This window comes from Megascapheus bottae, chromosome 22 (genome assembly GCF_031878675.1).
Source record: "Megascapheus bottae isolate mThoBot1 chromosome 22, mThoBot2.hap1, whole genome shotgun sequence".
Lineage (NCBI taxonomy): Eukaryota > Metazoa > Chordata > Mammalia > Rodentia > Geomyidae > Megascapheus > Megascapheus bottae.
The window spans coordinates 19,551,321-19,574,088 of NC_143530.1; the positions used below are offsets into that span (position 1 = coordinate 19,551,321).

Sequence of the window (22,768 nt, forward strand, 5' to 3'; positions counted from 1 at the left end):
TTCTCAAGGCTAGAGCTCTACCACTTGAGCCTCAGCACCACTTCTGGCTTTTATCTATGTATGTGGTACCGAGGAATTGAACCCGGGTCTTCATGCATGCTAGGCAAGCACTTTAACCACTAGGCCAAACTCCTGGCCCTAGCTTGTTTTATTTTTAAATTGGGACTCTCATCAAGTTTTGGCTGAGGACACTGAACGAGTAGAGCTGGTCACACACATGGCACTCAAAACACTGGTTGAAATAAACAATCCTTTGGATGTCTATTTGACTTGGGTTCTTTGTTTCCATACAATTCTGCTTTGAATCACCCATATGCTATAATTAATTCACATACATTTTCACTGTATGTAAAGGTGTAATATCATTGTAATTTTATATCTGGATGCTTATTCATCACTCCCACAAACATAAAACACATACAGATTCCATATTACTTCACTAAGAAAAAAAAGAACATTTTTCAAACAGACAGACACCTGTAATTGACATGCCAGTTGGTTCTCTCCTACTAAATGTGGAAAGCCAAATTCTAATCAGGATGTCAATCTATTAATTTATAATAAGACAGGCAACTATCAATTCATTCAGTCATTCTTGTCAATCTGACCGAAGAATATCATCCCTCTAGACAAGCCATACTTCCAGATTGGTGAGCTGTGTGTAAAATGTGGATGGGAACAGAACACATATGGATTGCTTCCAGGGACTTGGAAAAGGAACACAGGAATAGTTTACAGCGTGGCAGGAAGAAATTGAGGAGAATGAGGAACTGTTTGTGACTTGACTGTCTTCATCGCAACATGACTTCATATATTGCATGAGTATTCAGAAGACCATAAGAAATTCCTTGTCTAGGAACCAGTCTTGTGAAGGGAAGTCAGACACAGCCAGCAATACTGTGGTCTTGGATAGTTTAGAACATAGATTCACAACTCAGCATTATAGCTGGATTTCTTGGTAATTAGTAATCTACCAACTGCTATTCCCTTGAGCTGTAAAACAATTCAGAATACAATAGTACCTCAGAAATCCCGAGGATTTATTAGAACAGTGCAAATAAAGTTTTCAGTATATACCTGGTACCACGCAGATGCTAGTGTATTAGTAGGTTATTTATTTATTTATTTATTGTGGGTCATGGAGCTTGAACTTGGCCTGGGCACTGTTCCTGAGCTCATCAGCTCAAGGCTACAACCCTACCCCTGGGCCTGGGCCATGTCCTTGAGCTCTTCAGCTCAAGGCTACTCCGCTACCCTTGAGACAAGCCCCACTTAGCATTTTCTAGAGGTTAACTGAAGATAAGAGTCTCAAGTCCTTTTGTGCCTGGGCTGGCTTTGAACCTGATCCTCAGATCTCAGCCTCCTAAGTAGCCAGGATTAGAGGCGTGAGTCACCTCACCCTGCTCAATAGGTTTTATGCTAATGTTCAATCCTTTATTTGAGAATCTCATTCTAGAATTCTAGCTATGCAGAAGGCTGAAAACTGAGGAGGCTGAAATCTGAGGATCACAGTTCAGTGGCAGCTCAGACAGCAACGTCTGTGGGACAGTACCCAGGCCTTGAGTTCAAGTCTCAAGGGAGGCAGGGAGGAGGGGAAGAGAAGGGAGGAGGGAGGGAGAGAGGGAGGGAGAGAGAGATACAGAGAATGGAGGGGAGAAGAGAAGGAAGAGAGATGGAAGAGAGAGAGGAGGGAAAGAAGAGAAGAAAAAAGAGCAAGTGAGCAAAAGCAATTCAGTCACTTAAAAGTGAATCAGAGTAACTTTAGGAAGGAGAAGCAACACTTTCTAGGAGAGAAAAAGGAAAGAGCACAATCTTTCAGCTGTAAACAACAATCGATACAAAGGAGCCCAGACAAGAGAATATATCTCTTCTGTGTTAAGTTCACATGGACTGAGAAGAGAGAGCCCATGCTTAATGGTGGAGTGGGAAAGGCAGACTCAGACGATAGAAACCAGTCTAGGATCATTTTGTCCAGTACCCAGCACAATGCATGATGCATATTAAAAACAACATTTACTGAAGGAGCAGTCACAATTTGAAGCAAAATGTGAAATGGCTAACCAGGAATTAGTAAAAGGTATTTTTTTTTAAAGAAAACTCAGAAGTGTTGTAATTTATTTATATGTCCTAATGGCCCTCTCCAAATGACCAGTGGTGGGATCTTAGGAAGAGAAGATACACAATTTCCCCAGAGGCTATTCAACCTTGGAGCCTTCCTATATTCTTAGAAAACAGGTAGCCATTCAATGAATAAGTAATTACTGACAGTTGGCAGATAAGACATGTAAGTTTCAAATGCACTATTCTTAGCAGAGATGGACAAGACAGAAAAATTAGTTAATTACACTGTCAGCTGGTCACCTGAGGACCACACAAAAGACAAAAAGAGAGGACTACATGGTTGTTAGACGAACGAGAGGACAAACTAATCTGGGCTTTGTATGCTACAGAGGACTTTCTCAGGTCTAATGCTATTCAAATCTAAAAACAAAAATGCCTCTCAAAGCCCAAATAACAGTTGCTGAACAGTAATAAACGAAAGGCACATTATTAAGTTTCCCTCCATGAAAGACTGCTGGATTCGTAGTGACTTAGCTATAGTTGCTGTGTTCAGGTATTCTTTGAATTCCCAGTATATCTAATAAATCACAGTATGTTCACTTGTCCTATTAAAAGTGTATTCTACCTTACCAGGTCTGAATAATTTGTATAAAATTGATTGCTGCAGTTCTCACTAGAAGCTCTAATTGCATTCCTAGTATAACTTAAAATGATAACCTTATCTTAATTAGTTTGCATGATGCAGAAATGCTTTGGAAAGCCTCTGAGAATTTACCTGCATTTTTAAACAGAAGCCCTGGGACAGAGAGGCAGAGACAGAGAGAGAGAGAGAGGGAGAGAGAAAGAGAGGGGGGGAAGGGAGGGAGGGAGAGAAAGAGAGAAAGAGAGAGAGAGAGAGAAAGAGAGAGAGAGAGAGAGAGAGAGAGAGAGAGAGAGAGAGAGAGAGAGAGAGAGAGAGAGAGAGAGAGAGAACAAGAAAATTTCTGTTGAATCCATGAGCCAGGGTTAATCTATCAAAACTACCAAATAAAATAATCACACAGGTAGCGAATCTAAGTGATACATCAAATACCTCCTCTGACCATTCAGTTTACATTTCTCATCACAGAATCACATACGATTCAAGATTTATGTACAGAACTTGCAGCATCCAGATTATTGGTGCCTACGGAAGAATCTCCTCTAGCTTTCTCTGTGGCATTCACTGACCACATTGGAGTGCTATAATGGAGGGAATGGACAAACAAGCAGATTTGGAGGGTACTATCTTTCTGAGGGATGAGTTACTCTGCTGATCTTCCCCTTAAACTTCCCTACTCTCCCATGTCCACCTCTGTTCTAGCAAATACTAGTCAGATTCATCCTAGCCCTGCTGATTCACTGCAAGGCTTTTAGCATCCCCATTTGGCCCCTCTATACTTGAATGTCTGAACAAACCCCCAAAGGAAGAGGATTATGGCAAAGGATATGACCTGTGGATATACTTCTGTGCATTAACATTCTGGTAATGTTTTGTTTCACCAAAGATAACCACAGTATACCAGGACATATGAAAATTAATGTTTCAAATAACTTTTCTGGGGGGTGGGGTCAGTTATAGAGCTTGAACTCTGGACATGGATGCTGTCCTTGACCATTTCAGCTCTAGGCTATCGCCTTACCCCTTGGGCCCTTGGGCTAGCGGTTAATTGAAGATAGGAGCGTCTCATGACCTATCATGCCCCAGCTGGCTTTGAACCTTGATCCTGAGATCTCAGCCTCATGAGTAGCTAGGATTCCAGGTAGTGCCTGGCTCAAATAGTCCTGCTTGCTTGCTTTTCTTTTCTTTCTTTTTCTTCCTATTTAATTTTACTCTATTATTTTGTCAGTCCTGGGGCTTGAACTTAGGGCCTGAGCACTGTCCCTAGGCTTTCTCAAGGCTAGAGCTCTACCACTTAATCCATAACACCACTTCCAGCTTTTTCTATGTATGTGGTATCAAAGAATCAAAGCCAGATCTGCATGCATGCTAGGTAAGCACTTTATCACTAGGCCAAACTCCTGTTCCTCAAATAACTTTCTTAATGGATGCTATAACAAAACAAAATATTTTATAATAAGTCATTATTGTAAATACCCTAAGTAGATATGATAGATTTTCCAGTTAAATGTTTGCAAATTGAAGTCTTCCAACTAGATTCTGTTAAATTCATAGTTTAGCCACTCTCTACAAATGTCAAAAAAGGTGTGGGCTTTTCCTTCATCTAAAACCATGGTCAACTCTAGCCACTCCAGAAATGCAGGACCACTCTCCTAAACTTGGCTTTGGAGAAGGACAAGATTATAGAAATCTTCTTCCTATAATTGGGTATCATTTAGAGAACAGCAGCTTTCCTATCATGCAATCTGGCTTCATGTGTGAGTTTGCGTGTACTAGTGCATGCTAGTACTAAGGCTTGTACAAAGGGCCTTGGCACTGTCCTTAAGCTTATTCATTCAAGGATGGGGCTATACCTTGAACTACAGTGCTACCTCTGGGTTTTGGTAATTAATGATCTTCTCACCTGAGCTGGCTTTGAACCATGATCCATAGACCTTAGCCTCCTGAGTAACTAGGGTTACAGATATGAGCCACTGATGACCAGCTCCTGAGTTTTTCTTATTCAAAAATCTATGTTGTTCAGAAATTAAAGTATCTTTTCCCTGATCCAGGTAGTAAGAGTTGGAGTGAGTGAAGATTAGGATACCTTTGGTAGAACTGAATATAAAAATAGTAACGGGCAACAAGGCATGAACTCTTTAACATCTTATTTCAGAAGAATGTTCTAGTTGCTTTTACTTGTAAACATAAAGTAAAATTAAACATGAGAAAAACTACATATAGATATTATTTCAAAAACCACTTTTTAAACTCATCAGTGTTTTTTTCCACAGCATTAAAGCACTACTCTGGAATTATCTATGTGTGAAGTTATATACTGATTAACTCCAGCCACTCAAAAAATATACATTTGAAGGTAAACTGCTTGACAAGATAACAAAATCTCTATTAATTTACATTGTACGTTCCTTCTGTAAGATGAATTATTACATTTAAGTTATATGGGCATATACTTACATAAGCAAATTATCCATGCCTTTAATGTCTCATAAATTTATATGTTACTGAGTACATTTCCTCTCACTTAAAGCTTTATATCCAGGTTTGAGTAAGGAGATTAAAGATTAAACTTATAGCTTTGTGAAAACTCAGAAACAAATTCAGTGTAAGAGATATTGTAATCAACAGCAATTTCAAAGTGAGTGAACCCTCAAATCTACTTAAGACTGCCATAAAGAGGGAAAGAATGAAGATCATTTAGCATTTTTACTTTCACTGATATGCCAGTCCCACATCAATATCATCTTCAGATTGCAATTTCTGTTATTGTATCATTGCAGTCACAGTCTAATTTATGGAAATGATGTGGTAAATAGGGATCATCTCAAAACTTTAAATTATTTTCACCCTAACTAACACACATTGCTTTTAGTTTTAATGCCCAGGAAGCTCTGCTGTGACCCCAACAAATATTCTCCAGGCCCCTTATAGATGCATCAATTACCCTGATAAAAGTCACCACTTGCTTTGAATGAAGATAATGCCTTTTACTTGGATTATACCACTACTTGCAGAATCATTAAAAAAAGATTGACCAGAATTTATGATTAAGCCTTCAGATAGCAGAGTACTATTTTAACCATAAAAATCAGTAGAGACAGTGGACAGAGGAACCATTAAGGACTTATAATTACCATCAATCAGCGTGACACTACTGCTGATATCTTTATTACTTTAAATACACTAATTGAGTATTTCTGCATTGAGCTGGAAAACTGGATAGGTGGCTAGACAGAGGAACTATTCTTATAGAAAACAATTTTAAACAATCTGATAAGTAAGAAAAATTATTAATATTAATCACAGGGGGAACCACACATGGAGACTTTCAATAGATGAAGTCAACATGGACCTACTCAGTGGTCAAGGTCCACTTTGTGCAGGATTGTTTACTAACAATTCCTTTAAATAAACACACATCTGCATATCCTACTGTATAACCCACAGGATTGGCCTAATTTGGATGGAAACATAACTCAAGAAAATAAAAGTTTAGGATTTTATTAATAAACAATCTAACAGCCCATTTGGGATTTGCCAGTTCCCTAGCAATCTTCTTACCATGCCCTCAAAAAGAAAGAAAAAAAGGGGACAGCTGAACTCTAGGTGTCATTTACATAATGAGTATAGGGACATGCACTTTAATTGCATGAATGATCAAGCTCATACTACAGATTCTGAAAGTGTTATTATTATTACTCATCAAGCATTATTTCTCATAGCCATATAACAGTTATACCTTAATGACCATCATTTTTCCAAAGTACTCTTTCCCAAGTAAGTTTCTGGCTGTTCACTGTTCCCAAACTGGATTTCCAGACCACAAAGAAAAGATGAGAAGCCATGTTCAGATCACAAAATCTGGCCTGGAATCCATTCAGAATTATGGATGAAGATTTGGCAAGGCATCTCCCCAGGGCACAATTCTATCTTAGCTAAATGAGATTATAATAGTGAAGAATTTCATTATGAAGATGATGATCCCCAACAATCATTGGGGCTCCAGGGTTCGACTCTATTTGTAGTCTTCTTAATCATAATACCCATCACTAGGTTTTAAAAGATAAATTGCATTTTCTCTGAATTAGACACCTGCCTCTTTTTAAAGAAAGGCTTGGATGCATCCATTAAAAAACTATGCAGAGTCAAATTAGGTTCTCCATTTCTTTCCAAGCAATGAACAAAGGGCTAAGGGAAGAGAATGAGTGACAGAAACAACTGGAAGGAACAAATGACTCATACAATGCCTACAATTCCCTGAGAGAGTAAGTAGCTAATCAAATCCAATTCCATTTTTAATTCCAAATCAAGAAAGAGTGATTTTTCCTGACTGCCTAATAGAGACAAAGCAGAAAGAAAAATGCCACAATTTGACTATTGAAAATTGTACTAACTTGAACCAATACTCATCAGATCATTTTTTTAGAATGCCCCCAGTACTTTGAACTTCTCTGATATCCCACTAGAATACTTTTTCAGCTCTTAAAAGAATAGGAGCACTTTTTACCCAAGTAAGGTTATGGAAACACATTAAATATTGCATCAACCCTAGGAGGTAGAGATGGATATTTACAAATTACTGGCAAAGTCATAAACTAAGATAATGGTCCTTCTGAGTATGTTGATAGGACACTCTTCCGGTGACTCAACACTTTACTACAGTACTGCTGGCTCTCAATTGCTTCAAATATTCTCTTAATTTAGAGGAGAAAATACAAATTACAATGGTTACTAAACCTGTTCAAAATGAACTAACCAGATAATATTAGACTCAGGAGAAGCCTCTGAGTGCCTAAAATCAGGTTACTTGTTTAAGGATTAATCATCTCAATATCACAAGCCAAAAGTATTGTTTATCATTGCTAAAAGTCATCACTTATTTTTTATTGATGTACAAGGAAAAGAAATGGTTATGAAATATTGCATGAGACTGACCTTATCACTTAGGAAAAAATGCCAGCCAGACATAAAGTGTTGGCTAATAATGAGTCAGTGATGGGCTTCCAGAATCAAAGACCTTTCTGTTGAATCCCTAACAAAGGAGCTTGGTGTAAACAAGGTTTCAGGGCTAGGAAATGACACAAGAAAGGGATAGTCACTTCCTCACCAGAGGACGCAAATATGCCAAAATTTGCTGAAACACATACACAATTCTTCAAAGAATAGCATGAACTAGGGAACTCTCATATCAGCAAAACTGAGATTCAAAGGCAGAAACATTTGATAGCTAGCAATTCTATTTCCTACCTTACTTACTATCTATGGAAGCCCATAAATACTTTACAACTGTCTTACAAAATATATTTTTCTCTCTACTTTTTATGTCCTGTATCTTTTCCAGCCCAATATATGGTCAAATCTACCATACATCAAATAATAATGGATCATTTCTAATCTAATAGCGACAAAACTCCTCTGGAACTCATACACCATTGACATTGACATAGAATATTGGCCTGGCATTCACAAAATACTGATTGATTTCCCTTATTCTGTGCATCTTTTCATAGGATATAAACTCATCCTAATGAATTTTCCAGCAGATACACTCATAAACTGTCTCTTGGACAGATTCTCCAAGAGTGATTTTTGACAACAAATTTTGAACCATCAATTGCATGCTAGGTCACGTGGGGATCTTTCCATTTGAAACACACCCTTGATAAAGTTTTGAAGCAGTATTTCTTTATTTAAAATAATGTGTAAGAGGACCTAACTACCATAGCCAAACCACTGCAAACAAAGGACATATGTGCTTATTTTCCAGAAGGGAATAAAATAAAGCCCAATATAATGACAATTGTGATTCCTGAATAGAGAAAGACGATCCACGACTGTGAGTTGTTCTTTCTTCTCTTTCCTCAGCTTCCTGCTCTTGATCAAATCTTCCACTTCTTCACCTGGAACAAAAGCATAATAATGTTAGTATTATCTCACTATGTACAGTAAAGAACAAATGAGAAGGTCCATATGAAAGCAGTTTATTCACCATAAAGTGTCACAAACACATAAATTATAAATGAGAACACTATACATATGTAAGTTATAAACAAAGAGAAAAGCAGACAAGTGTGGTTGATTTGAAATTTATTCATTACAACACAGATGTGTGGTTTTCTTTTTTCTCAAAAAAACAACAAAAAAGTTGTTTTTCCCATCACATAATTGACTTCACATTGCTCTGAAGTCTCCATTCAATGGTGTTTGATAAGAATAGGATGAAACAACAAAATAAAAATTAAGCTTGTTCCCCTGGTATAATTCAGACTCTTCAGATAGGTCAATGTGGGGTACATTTTGGTTTTGGAAGACGGAACTCTCCTTTCCCCCTCTTCCTATCAGACTGGCACCTCCTCCAGTGGAAGTGTATGTGACATTGTGATGATGACAAAGGAGCATCTGTTTTCCTCATTACCCTTCCTGGGTGGGCTGCTAATGTCTGAGTGAGACAGAGCTCATTGAGGCTGGCCAGTGTACAGTGTTCTCTTCTTTACTGCCTATTTCCTAAGTCTGTATTGGTCCTCTCAGCATAGATACTGGACCAGGGTTGTTTGTAATTCTGTTTCTCCATCCTTGGCTCTCATGGACCATTTGAAGAGCAGGAGCTCCATTTATGAGAGGTATGCTAAAGCCCTTGTGCAAGATTGTACATGCTATATGCTACTGAGAACCTGCAAGGCATGTTGACTCTGGCTCATAGGCTCAGATCATAATTTCTTGCCCCAGCAGAAAAGCTGGGTGAATTCAAAGATATGAGATACCTTCTGGCAGAAGTAGGGAGCTATGTAGCTACTCAGAGTCATGATTGTCACCCGTTTTCCTTTCTTGCTCATGTATGAGTGTTTACTTCATTCTTCAGCAACCTCAAGGCACTATCTACAGTTGCTCACTCAAATAATCATAGTTGGCTTCATTTTCTACCTCTCACAGCTGTGCTGAAGAGATTATGTGCACTTTACATTTGTATTGATTTGTAGCATTAATGATTCAGTGGGTACAGTGAATAACAAGAAATGAATGGTAAAGGCTGTGTGGGGGTGGTAACAATGTGTGCATATGTACAATGAACCTTTGGGTAAATATGTATATGTGTAATTTTACTCATATGCCTTATACATTGGCAATGAAATGATACTTCCACTATTTCATTCTCCATGTTTCACTTACTGAGTACACATTCCATATAGTATGCTCTCTCTTTCATTCAACAAACACAAGAATGAAAATATAAATTTTGGAAACTAACTTGGAGTTAGTGTTTACATATCTAGTCATATAAAGCTTTCATGAGAATAATGAAAAAAATGGGTAAACTAAAGGGGTAACTATGAAACTGCAATGCCAAGTTGTAGTGCTTGGAAAAAGGAACATAAATGTGTTAAATTCTGTTCTACTAAATTCTGAAGCCCAAACACCCTTTCCTGAAACATTAAAGTACTTGATTATAAAATGAAACTTAATAATCTCCTATATTAAACTATAAATTATAATTGAAGAAATATATACACTTATTTTCCTAATGTCAAATTTGCTTTTATAAAAGGAACTAAATTCCATAATCATTTTTTCTTGGGAGGAGTGGCTGTCACAGAAATTTGCATACCCAAAGAATGACAAATATGTTAATCAAATGCTAATGTAAACATGGAAACAATGTTATATATAAATTGAAAGCTGAAAAACTACCAAAAACATGCAGAGGGGAGAAAAATAGGTCTGCTTGAAAACAGTGTCTGCCATCTTGCTTATTCATGTGTGAACATCCAGTATGTTCAATCCTTTTGACATCTCTATTCGTTTTGGGGTTTCAGTCAGCTATAAATATATGATATTTAATTGTGTGATTGATTTGTCAAAAATTATAGAATCTTAACTTTGTAATGAATACAAATAGTTCCACAGCTCCCCATTTTAGGTGATGTGTCCAAGAAATTAAGATGCTCTAAATAAAGAATATGTATGTTAGGTGCCTCACCTGTTCAGCCATTCATACCAAGGACTGCATTGTTTGACAATACAGGTTACATCTTCTGTGGGGGGGAAGGCTTGAACTCTGGGTCTGGGCACTGTCCCTGAGCTCTTCAGCTCAAGGCTATCACCCTACCCCTGGACCTGGGTATTGTACCTGAACAATTCAGCTCAAGGCCACTGCCCTACCCCTTGAGCCTCAGCCCCACTTCCTATTTTCTAGAGGTTAATTGGAGATAAGAGTCTCATATTCTTTAGTGCCTGGGCTGGCTTTGAACAGTGCTCCTCAGAGCCCAGCCTCCTGAGTAGCTAGGATTACAAGCATGAGACATCGCTCCTGGCCAGATTACATTGTCAATCTCTCTGTCTCTGTCTCTGTCTGTCTGTCTGTCTGTCTGTCTCTCCTCTCTCTCTGATAGCTGTGTTTGCAACAGGACTTGAACAAAGTAAACTATAAACTGTTTCGATGATAGAGGGCAAAAGGAAGTCTCTCTCTCTCTCACACTTGGTTGGTAAAACCCAGACCTTTTTAGGTAAACTATCAGCAATAAGAAAGATTCCCAGTTGGTTTAATGGCATAAATTCCAAGCCTTTCCTCCAGGCTTCTGTGCCTTCTAGCAATACACTGCCTTTTGTATCTGGCAAACATATGCAGAAAACTAGGCCAAATATGGCCATTAAGTGTGGCCAAGTTCTTTCATGTGACTTACTCTGAAAGCCAACCCAAAGTTCCCAGTCAATTCAGCTTCCAAATAAAAACCTTAAATTTTCAGTCATAAACACTTAACCTGTAGATATCAGTAACATTTACTCACCTTGTTAGAGTAAAACAAATAACTATATACTGCATTTATATTAAGTACAGTGAATATTTAGAATAAGGTGGATATTTTAAAAATGAGAAGGGCTCTTGTGAATCAGTAATCCTAGCTCTTCAGAAGGTTAAGAGCTAAGGACTATGGTTTGAAGCATAGGCAGGAAAGTCTGTGAGACTCATATCTCCAATTAACAATCAAAAAGCCAGAGTAGAATCATGGCTCAAGTGGTAGAATAGCACCTTAGGAAAAAAGTGCTAAGAGACATTGACATTAGCCAGGTCCTAAGTTCAAACCTCAGTACCAGTACACAAATGAAAAGAAGAAAGGGGACCCAGACACACACACACACACACACACACACACACACATGCACACTAGAAACTCAGAAGCCTAAGGGAAAGAAAGGACATTTCTAGCACTTCTGCCAAATGCAATATTTTCTAGAACAGACAGAATATTTGGCCATCATGACTAAATCTTGATGTTAGCCGAAATCTCACAGCTGTAATGGAAATTCCATGACTTCTACAGGGACTACTAGTTGTCAAACACAGGATTAAATATTTCAAAGTAGCCATGCAGTACTTTGAATACTACTATGTGAATATTAAACTTAAATAAATTTTCACTTATCTTTGACATCTACATGCCTCTCCTACACTAGGCAATAATGACAAAGACAGCAGGTTTACACAGTCTTTGCTTTTGAGATGTCCCTGAGATCTCTCTGGGAACTTCAGCAGAAACTCTAAATTTGTGCTCTTTACTAGAGTTGTACCCGGGTTCTTTGGGTCTTGTCTTCAAATCATTTTCCCTTAGTCATGTGAGCTGGGATAACTGAGTTGTATCTGTTACACATTGCTATACCAGAGTAATAGTTGTTCAGTTTTTTCTGCAGCATTACCAAAATCCTGTGTTCTGATGAATTCATATCAGTATGCATGAGTAAAGGTAAACAATTTCATCTTGGCTAGTTCATACGAAACACACCCCCCTCAAAAAAACATATATAGAGAGAATGATAAAATACATCTCTAAAGTACAGTTTTTCCACTCCCATAAGAAATACACTGAAGTTGGGTAAATGATATCTTTTAAAGTACTATAAACAGAATATACAACTACAATGCTTTTAGAAAGCTCCCACAAAACATATTGCAGATATATCAATAAACTTTTCTATAACATCTTAACTCTATTTAAATTTTATCTATATTTTTGAGATGGTACTGGAGTTTGAACTCTGGAACTGAGCACTGTGGTTTAGCTTCTTCTCTCAAAACACTTTTGGTTTTTTTGGAGATTAATTGGAAGTAAGACTTACAGAGTTTTCTTTTTGTACAGACTTTGAACTAAAATCCTGAGACCTCAGCCTTTTGAGTAGCTGGGATTACAGGCAAGAAGCACCTGTACCCAATTGTATTTCTTTTTTTAAAATGCTAAAATAATTGTAATATATATTTTCAGTTACACTGAAAATGTTAAAATGTGTTACAATGTAAAAGCAAATCCTACTTGAAGGACACAAAAGAGATTAAAACAGGTATTTATATATGAAGACCTAAGAATGCCAGAAATTAGTAGATGTTTAACATCATTAGTGTTCAAGGAACATCAAATTAAAATTGAAATTCTTATATAGTCATATCCACGTGGAAGACTAAAATTCACTTAAATTCAAAATGCTGAGATAAGCAAGATGTGGGAGTTACTTGAAATATCAGAGATTACATCTGCGCCAGTCAGAATTTCTTTCTGATAAGAACAAACTTCCTCAATCTATCTTTTCATCATACTTTGTAAATAATCTCAAATCAATTCTATCCTTAAAACACACTTCTGTCCTCTTATCAATACTCTTAGATACACAGATTCTATTCCTCTTATCCAAACATTTAGGAAAATTAAGTTTTTTAAAACTCACTTTTCTTTGCTCTGTACCTCATTTCTCTATCCAATGGATTCCAATTTCAGTCTTCTTAATTCTGATGGAACTGCCTGCTGCTAAAATTACAGAGAATTCCCTACCCAGTGGACATTTTTCATTCCTCACTGGTTCAACAGCTTGGATAAATTCCATCTTGATTATATCCTTTCTTAAAAAAATCACTCTCTCTCAGTGGCTCACGCCTGTAATCCTTGCTAGTCAGGAGGCTGAGATATGAGGATCATAGTTCAAAGCCAGCCTGAGCACTAAAGTCCCATGAAACTCTTATCCTAGTTAATCACAGAAAACAGGAAGTGGCGCTGTGGCTCAAGGGCTAGGGCAGTATACTTGAGCTGAAGAGTTCAGGGACAGAGTTCAAGTCCACCCCCCCACAAAAAAAATCACTCTCTCCTTCAGTCAGTTCCATCTATTTTAGAATAGGCCACTGTTTTGACTTACCTCATTCCTTTCTACATTCCTGCGGGCTTGGCTCTGTAATATGGTACAGTGGTGATGAGGACTCTGATAGATGATCTCAGCTCAAATCTCAATTTTCCCATTTACTTGCTGTGAGGCTTTAGGTCATCCACTTAATTTCTCTGTACTAAGTTTCCAGGCGGTCAAGTGGGGATCAAACTTGTATTAGCCACTTCATGCTTATTGGCTGGGTGACGGGAGGATTGGAGAAAACACTTGGTTGTATGGATATGAAGTTCTAGGGCTTGGAAATGAGGGGGATCTCCTGTACTCCACTCCAATGTGGTGGTCCTGGGCTTTAACTCATAATCTGGACACTGCCTTTGAGTTTCTGAGCTCACAGCTGGCACTTTACCACTTAAGCAACAGCTTCATTTATAGCTTTTAGATGGTTCATTGGATATAATCATCCCAAGGACATTCTTGTCTGGGCTTTGAACCAAAGTCTTCAGATCTCAGCCTCCTGAGTAGCTTATTATAGGCATGAAAAACCAGCACCCAGTGGCATTGCTCATTTTAATTCATACCCAGTCCATTGGTTAGAGAAGTCCATTAATGAGGGTGTTGAGTACAAGTTCTCTTTGTGTCTGTATCCCCTAAGGGTCTCCCTTCACTTTCTTTTACGCACCCACACTTGGCCTTTATCAGTTAAAAATTTTATTGGAATTTTTCTTAGCAGTATCTTTATGCATCAACTCGAAGTAAATACCCTACCACTTGAGCCACATCTTCCAGCCTTATTTGCTTCAGTTACTTTTAAGGCATTTTCCCATTTTGCTCCAGCTTACCTTGGACTGTGATCCTCCTTACTATCCTTCCTGCTTAATTAAGATTATATGTGGGTGTCACCAGGCCCATTTCAAAATAGCTTTGCTTTTTCTACCCCCCAACTAAAGCCCTCAAATACTTCAACAGTTCTCAACCAGAGAGGTTGAAAAAGATTTCTGATTTATTGAAGGTAAAAGGAACCATTCCCTATAAACATGACTCACAGACATATGATTAGTAAAGATCTAAACATGAAATTAAGACTATGATCCTTCTAGAGCAAAACATAAAATAATTTTTCTTAAGATGCTGGGAAACATACATAGAACACCAAAAATACCAAACAAAATAGAAAAAGACTATCAAAATTAACACTATCACCCCTGGGGAAAATATAATATATATTTACATATAATACATATATGGCAGAGAACTTTTATCTAGATAACCCTTGCATTTCAATAATAAAGAGACAAACAATTTGATTTAAAATATGGGCAAAAAATCTGAGTAGGCACTTTACAAAGGAATACAGAGGAATAGCCAATACGTGCATTAAATAGTGTTCATCATCATTAGTCATTATGGCAATGCAAATCAAAACCACATGGGATTCTATTAGACACCCACATAAATGTCTAAAACTTAATAGACTGACGACACCAAATGTTGATGAGGATGGTGGGGGAGGGGCGGATGCTTTAATGTTTTTCCAGTACTGGTGAGTACCCTTTGGAAAACTTGCACAAAACTTATTTCTAAAGTTTTACATTTACGCTTCAGTATTTATCCAAGGAAAATGTAAGTATGTACATTAACATTTTCTGCCATAAAAATGTTCCTAACAGTTTTACTTTCCTACATGAGCAAATATAGAAGAGAATACAGGTATCCACCAGGACAATGACTGAAGACATTTTGTGATGTAGTCACGAAATGTTCATCCACAGTAGGGAAGTATCATGGATTGAACATCTAAATTCCATAAGTGGAACCAAAGAATCCAGCCACAAAACAGTGCATACTATATGGGTCAACTTATATTAAGTCTGAAAGCAAGAAAACCCTAATCTGTGGTGAAAGAATCAGGGCAAAGATAACCCCTGGGGGACAAGCATGGCAGGATCAATGAAAAGAAGGGGAAAGGATACTCTTTTTATGGTAATAGAAATGTTCTCTGTATTCAGAGAGATACAGGATGCATGAGTATATATGTTTATCAAAAGTTATCTAACTGGATAGTTTGTGGAATTTATCCCCTGTAAATGATATGTGACTCATGTAAGTGTAAACCCACTACATCACCTTTACAATAACAATAAATTAACTTAAAGCTAAATGTGAAAATATATCCACATATATGGGCATAAGAATATAATACAGAAAATAGCCTGCCCTCTTTTTGATACATGAGTCTACTTCAGTCTTTATCATAATACTTAAGATTTAATATTTTGGTATACTATTATTACCTTCCTTGTCTGTCAGAATATAAGCCTTTTGAAAGTAAGGCTTTTTCTTCTGCTATACCATTGTATATTCTACGGTAATGGCTATGAATAAATGGCATCTAAGAATGTTACTGGATGCTCAGCTTTGGTTTTCTGGTCATTTCTATTCCTTTTCCACTTGCCTAATGAACTAAAAAACAAGTTAAGAGCTAAAGATGGATAAAACATAAGCATTATATAAGTAATAAATTTATAATTAAAAAATAATTAAAATATAAGACATTAGCTATTGATAGGACATACATACTCAAGGAAATACAGCTTAGATCTTTTGATGGAAACTTACGGTGGCTAGAACTGTTCTTCTGACACTTGTCCCCCAAAGCATGAACAAAACTAGGGAAAGCAGACAGAGCAGATAGAGCAGAGCTTCTCTTTTAAGTATCTTCTGCTAACTATTTGCACCACTGGAGTCCAGCCATAGCTTCTAACTCAGCAGCTAAGTCTCAGGCATTGCTTCATTTCTCAAGTTCATGACTTTCTCTTGACTCTATGGCTAATGGGAATTCATTTTAAGGCAGCCTTCTAGGATTAGAGCACTCCAGCACTCAGTCAGATGGAGAATTTCAAGCTAGCCTCTGTCCAACCATTCACAGATTTATAACTAATTAGATCCTGTCCACACCTCAGTTGAAATCATGCTAGCAATACCCATGTTACAGCAAGCAGATGTATAACACACTTCCGTAGTCTATCCTGAGCATCACTATAACAAGCTATTTTCCTCTTTCACGATTATTATTTTTAAAGAATGAGTTGGTTTTGAGAAAGACCCGGGTACCATGCCAAAATGTCAAGTTAGATTAGATTAATCAGGATCTGACAAATGCATAGACACACTATCTTCCTTGAAGATATAAGACCAATTGAAAAAGAAAGTAAATATATTAAATTACAAATGAAGAAAATCAAAAAGCTGTAGGGAAAATGTGAGCAACTATAGAATAAGATATAGATTCCTTACACAGTATTGGAATTCCTCAAAGCAAGTGATTGTCTAATAAACTGTTAAAAGTCACGGTGCTTTCTAGTGGACAGATATCTAAATTAGACTGAAGGAATCTTCTGATCTAAAAGCAAACATAAGGGCAAGGAGCATGGCCTAATGGTACAATGGTACTACCCACAAAGGCCTGGGTTCAATTCCTCAGTATCACATAAACAGAAGACATTGGAAGTGGTGCAGAGATTCAAGTGATAGAGTGCTAGCCTTGGTAAAGCCCAAGGACAGGGAGTGCTCACACCCTGAGTTCAAGCCCCAGGGCTAAACATAAATAAACAAACAAACAAACAAACAAAAGCAAATATAACTTAGAAGTAAAACAATCAAATGTTATTCATATAGAGAAGCATAATATATCACACATCTATAAAGTAATCTCTGACTCCCAGAACATAAGAAAAAGCTCACCTGTGATCAATCCATACCAATAAATTGTAAATCAACACCCTAACTGACCTATTATATGAACATAAGTACTATTTACCATAAGAGCAATACTTTAATTCAGTCCCAGAGGTCCCCTCTAATTCCAGGTGGTACATGAGAGTCAGTACAGAGGGCACACTTTTCTATGTTTATTGTGGATGAATAGTTTAAGTCTTTTGGGACAAATTCTTTAATAATCACTCCTGAGTTAATTGATCAAAATTAAGACTCAGCTCCTCTTTGGAAACAACACAATATACTCTGACTGAAGTCCGAAGTCTACAAAAACAAAATGAATATGTAGAAAAGACTTAAAAGGCCATCATCCAATTTGAGTTATAATTTCCTCTTATTTGTGGTCACTGTATGGCTTAGCCTTCATTAGGAGATTTTCCAACTTCATCTGCTTACTGCAATATTATTTCTATGTGAAATGAAAAGGATAATTTGTCAAACATCAAGGGTATGCACATGTTAAAAAATAAAAGTAAAAGTAAGCTGGTAGGTCAGAACACACATCTTCTGAAAGGCTGTTCTTTCCCCCTTGATAGAGACCAGTAGTTTCACGCTCTGTCTTTTAATAACATAAGAGAAGCAAGCTACTTCTGCATCCCAAACATTGCCATCAGGTTAAGTTTGATCATACAGGGTACTTAGGAATTCTAGTAGATGATTAACAATCCAAAAGTTTAGACAAAAATACAAAGCACTGCCTATCTATCTCTGATTCCAGCCTGTTTCTTTAGACAGGTTCATACAGAAAACAAGAAACCCCTAAGAAACTGACTTATACTTGAAAAATAGGTAAACATCTAATTCTACATTTTTCAATCTTGAGAACATGCTGACTTTGGGCTCCTGAAGATTTAGCACACAGTCAAGTGAAAAGGAAATTTCCCACCAAGTTACTTTATAGTCCCAATAACTGCCCCACCCTTACTGTTAGTCATTATCATTAGCTAATCACATAATGACCAAGAGTCCATCCAGCTCTGTATTAATTCAGATGCTTGTTTTAGATGCCAGATGCAGTCCTGAAATCCATGAGCTGAGACGACAAACTGACAGTCTCTGATAGTTCGTGCCTGGGCCAAGATCTGAACCACGAGAGAGGGCAAAACTTCCATCTGCTGTCCATCTGCCATCCTGCTCCTATCAAGAAAGGTTACACCACTTGCTGCAGACAGATGGGCAACTGCAAAGATCTATTAGGGGAGAAAAAGGGAGTCTGACACGATTAGAATAATGACCTTTGATTCAACATGGAAATCCCAATAGCAATGAAGCCCACGTATAATTTTCAAGGTCTTTCATTGGTGTATGGAGTATTGCCTCTTTTGCCAAAAATAAAAATTGAAGATCATGCTTATATTCTAATGCTCTGAGCATGTAAAATGCTAAGTACGATACACTCCAGAAAAAAAGATGCAGATGTGTGTGTATGGGTATGTTGTCTTTTTTCACTTGAAATTATTTTCTTCAATGAAACATCAATGACACACTGACAATGTTACTGAATTAATAAAACAGAAGTCCTTTATAAGTTTCTGGTAGTGTGCATTTTCATCAAGAGTGTGTTTTATATAGACAGGAAACAGGGATAAGTCAGATCATGTCTTAAACAAAAGACAGTAAACTATTGGGCTAAAGCAAAGCATATGTTATGTTTCCATAGCAAAAGCAACTTTTGCATGGCAAACACAAGTCCTCGACAAAAGACAGTTTTTTTTTTGGTTCATTCAACATGTAATGTATATCCACCTTGTACCAGGCAAAGTGCTAGATGTCAGGGTAGAAAGATGAGTAAGACACAGATGGACTTTTTCTCCCAGGAGATTCTGACCATAAGATGGATGGACATATGAATCACTCATAGTGATTCATAGTGAAGAAAAGAGCTAGAGCCATTGCTGGTGATTGAGGGGTAAAACAGTCACCTAAATGGTTAGAAAAGGTGTTCATTTTGTATGTGTGATATATATTAATTTTCTTACACCATTGAAATGTGTCAATTTTTCATGTTTTTGCTTATAGTTTACAGGAGAGCAAAATAGATGGATTACCCATGTTTAGAAGAAGGAAGTATAATATTTCAGCAAAATACTAGATTTGCTTAGGGTGAGCTTTACATCTTCAAATATTTCTTTTTTTTTTTTTTTTGCCAGTCCTGGGCTTGAGCTCAGGGCCTGAGCACTATCCTTGGACTTTCTCAAGGTTAGAGCTCTACCACTTGAGCCTCAGCACCATTTCCGGCTTTTTTTTTTTTTCCTATGTATGTGGTACGGAGGAATCGAACCTGGGTCTTCGTGCATGCTAGGCAAGCACTCTACCACTAGGCCAAATTCCCGGCCCTCTTCAAATATTTCTTATAGCAAAATATTCTGTAAAATTGACATAAATTGGAAATACAATGAAAATGAGAAAAATGTCCATAAAGAAATATTATAAGAAGTTCAAACTGTCTTTATTAATGACAGCTCTTGAATAAAGGCAAACAAACTAACTGTCCAGTAAGAACAAAATGCTGACACCACTGAATACTTCTGAACAGTGTAAATGAAAGTGCATAGAAGACGTGGATGCATACATTGCACATGGATGAATCTCAGAAACTGTGGAAAAATGCGCTGTGTAGGACTCCATATATATGAACTGTAAGAGCAGGCAACTAACTAATGCTGACAAAAATATGATAACCTGTGACTGGAAGATGTGAGACAGAGACTCTGACAGAGATGAGATCAGAGACAGTGAAGATGTTCTATACCTTGAACTGGGGTACATCTGGGAAATGCAGATACATATGTGAGATTATTAGATTTGTACACGTGAATGAATTATTAGGTTTGTACATTTGAATGAATGTAAATTATATTTTGTCTTAAAATATAAACATTGAGGTCTTTTGATACAGTAAAGATTAATCAGATAAGTGATCTTTAGCTCTTACAGATACATACAAAACAAAATGTCTAACTAAATAAATTCTTTCATAAATAATAATATATATTCAGTGACGTATTCTTTTTCACCCACAGTTTCAAGGGATAAACAAGAATAATAAATGTCTGGAAAGTACCCATGAGATAATTCTTTCATCTGAACTGCAATGTGTTCCTTCTCTGAGAAGTATTTAAATAAATCCAATTCAGGGTCAGAAGGATATCTTAAACATATGGGAAATTTTATGCTTTATAACTGCTCTACATCTTCTATTTTTCAAAGAACAATTTAACTTCATTGTTACTTAAAAATGGCCTTTCTGTCCGTTCTTCATTTCCTTAAAGAAGCAGAAGTCAGTGAGAAAAGAAGGAATGTGAGGGAAGTAGAGAGAAAGCAAAAGAGTGAGAGAATGAAAGGAAGAAAAGAAGGAAAGAAGGCAAGCTTATAATAGGTCATATCAGCTCAACTACTTTGAGAGTAAAGATTGCTAAATGGCTTTCAAAATTAACATAACACGAGCACAACATTTATCTACTAATTCTATACTATACTATAAAATTATATAAATTCAACTTCATAACTTGTCACTGACCAACCCATATATATGTGACAAAAAAACCCGTCTCACTAATCATCATTTAATCTTAGCTGAAACTTATATTTAAAATCAGTGCAAAGGATATCTGCAGATTAAATATTAACACTATCCTATATAGATGTGATTTATACATGTAATTCATCCTCAAGGTTCCAAGTACTTCACATATCTAGTCAATTTACTGTTTAATTGTAAAAGGTTGGGATGTAGCTCAGTGACATAGATTTCTTACCATGTTCAGGGCATGAGGTTTGATCACTAGTGGCAAAAAAAAAAATCCAATGGAGGAAAATGAACATATCAACATCTTCGAATTTTTGGAACACATAAAGTAATATACAAGAAAAAGGGTGATTTTTAAAGTGTTCTATAGGACATATTAGGGACAAATGTATTTTTTGTATTAACAAATACCTTTTAGAGACATAAACAGAATTCTTTGAAAGCTGCGTGTGGTGGCTCATGTCTATAATCCCAGCTACTCAGGAGTTACCAACAGTTCATGAATACGATGTATCTTGATCAACATCATGTAAAGTAGAAAAATATTTCTCTTAAACTCAACCCAAATACTGATTCAACATACATGATAGACTTAGCTGTACGACTTTGAAAAGAGAATATGTACAAATAGAGTTATAATTTTATGGTAGGTAAAAACTTATTAGAAAGAAAAAATATGTTTAACCTATTGAAAGCTAAAAACTTTACCAAAATTAATAATTTTTGTTCTTGAAATGGAAAGAGGCCTTTACAAAATGAGAAGTTAAATTATAATGATACACACATAATATTACTCAGCCATTTTAGTAGGTATTAGCCAAAGCAAAAAGGGAAATGTACAAAGACTTTTGCTCAAATGATCCTGGTCATTGTATCTGAAATAGCCATTAATTGGAAACAATCCCAAACTCTAAAGAACAAGAAAGCCCAAATGCCCTACTTGAGCATGAATTGAAGCACTACAGGGTAGGAGGGGGAGATGGAAGGAGGAAAAAGAAGAAAAAGAAACAATAAAATACATGCATCCACAAATAATGCATAGTACAGATTTTATTTATGTAAAGTTGAAGGCGATGTAAGCTAATTCATGCTGAATAGAAAAACAAGTCAGTGATTGCCTGAGGCTGGGGCTGCAGAGAAGAGGCTTACAAAGGAGCATGTGGGGAACATTTGGGGGTGATGGAACTGTTCTTTATCTTGATTGTGGTGATGGTTTCAGCAGAATATAAACATGTCAAAATGGATAAAATTATATTTAAATATGTGCAGCTTATTGTACTTCAATTATGCTGCAATAAAATTGTGAAAAACTATAGTGCAACCCCAAATGTAAAAGCTGCCAGTGCACATTGGTTTGAAAAAATCCATTTAGTTTGTTTTACCTCAAAATTGTTTGTCATTTTAAGCATAAGAAGAAAACAATATATTTGACAAGAAGCCATTGTATTTAGTTACAGTGTTGCAGAAGTTCTTATTGAAAAATGTAATACTGTTCAGTATCTCTCTGTATATTTTTACTGAACCAGATCCCAGTGGAATATCTAGAATTGAGATATTTAATCTCACTAGGCTTTGGTGGCTCATGCCTGTAATCCTAACTACTTGGGAGGCTGAGATTTGAGGAT

The 22,768-nt window shown here is 36.8% G+C and overlaps 1 long non-coding RNA gene across 1 annotated transcript in view; it reads right to left on the reverse strand.

Moving 5' to 3' along the window:
* Nucleotides 1-8,416: 8,416 nt before the first annotated feature.
* LOC150048340 (uncharacterized) overlaps nt 8,417-22,768 on the reverse strand; it is a 73,065-nt gene continuing 58,713 nt past the window's right edge. Inside the window, exon 3 of the long non-coding RNA XR_016539244.1 lies at nt 8,417-8,601. This is a non-coding gene — a long non-coding RNA (uncharacterized LOC150048340). The remainder of the gene's footprint in view (nt 8,602-22,768) is intronic.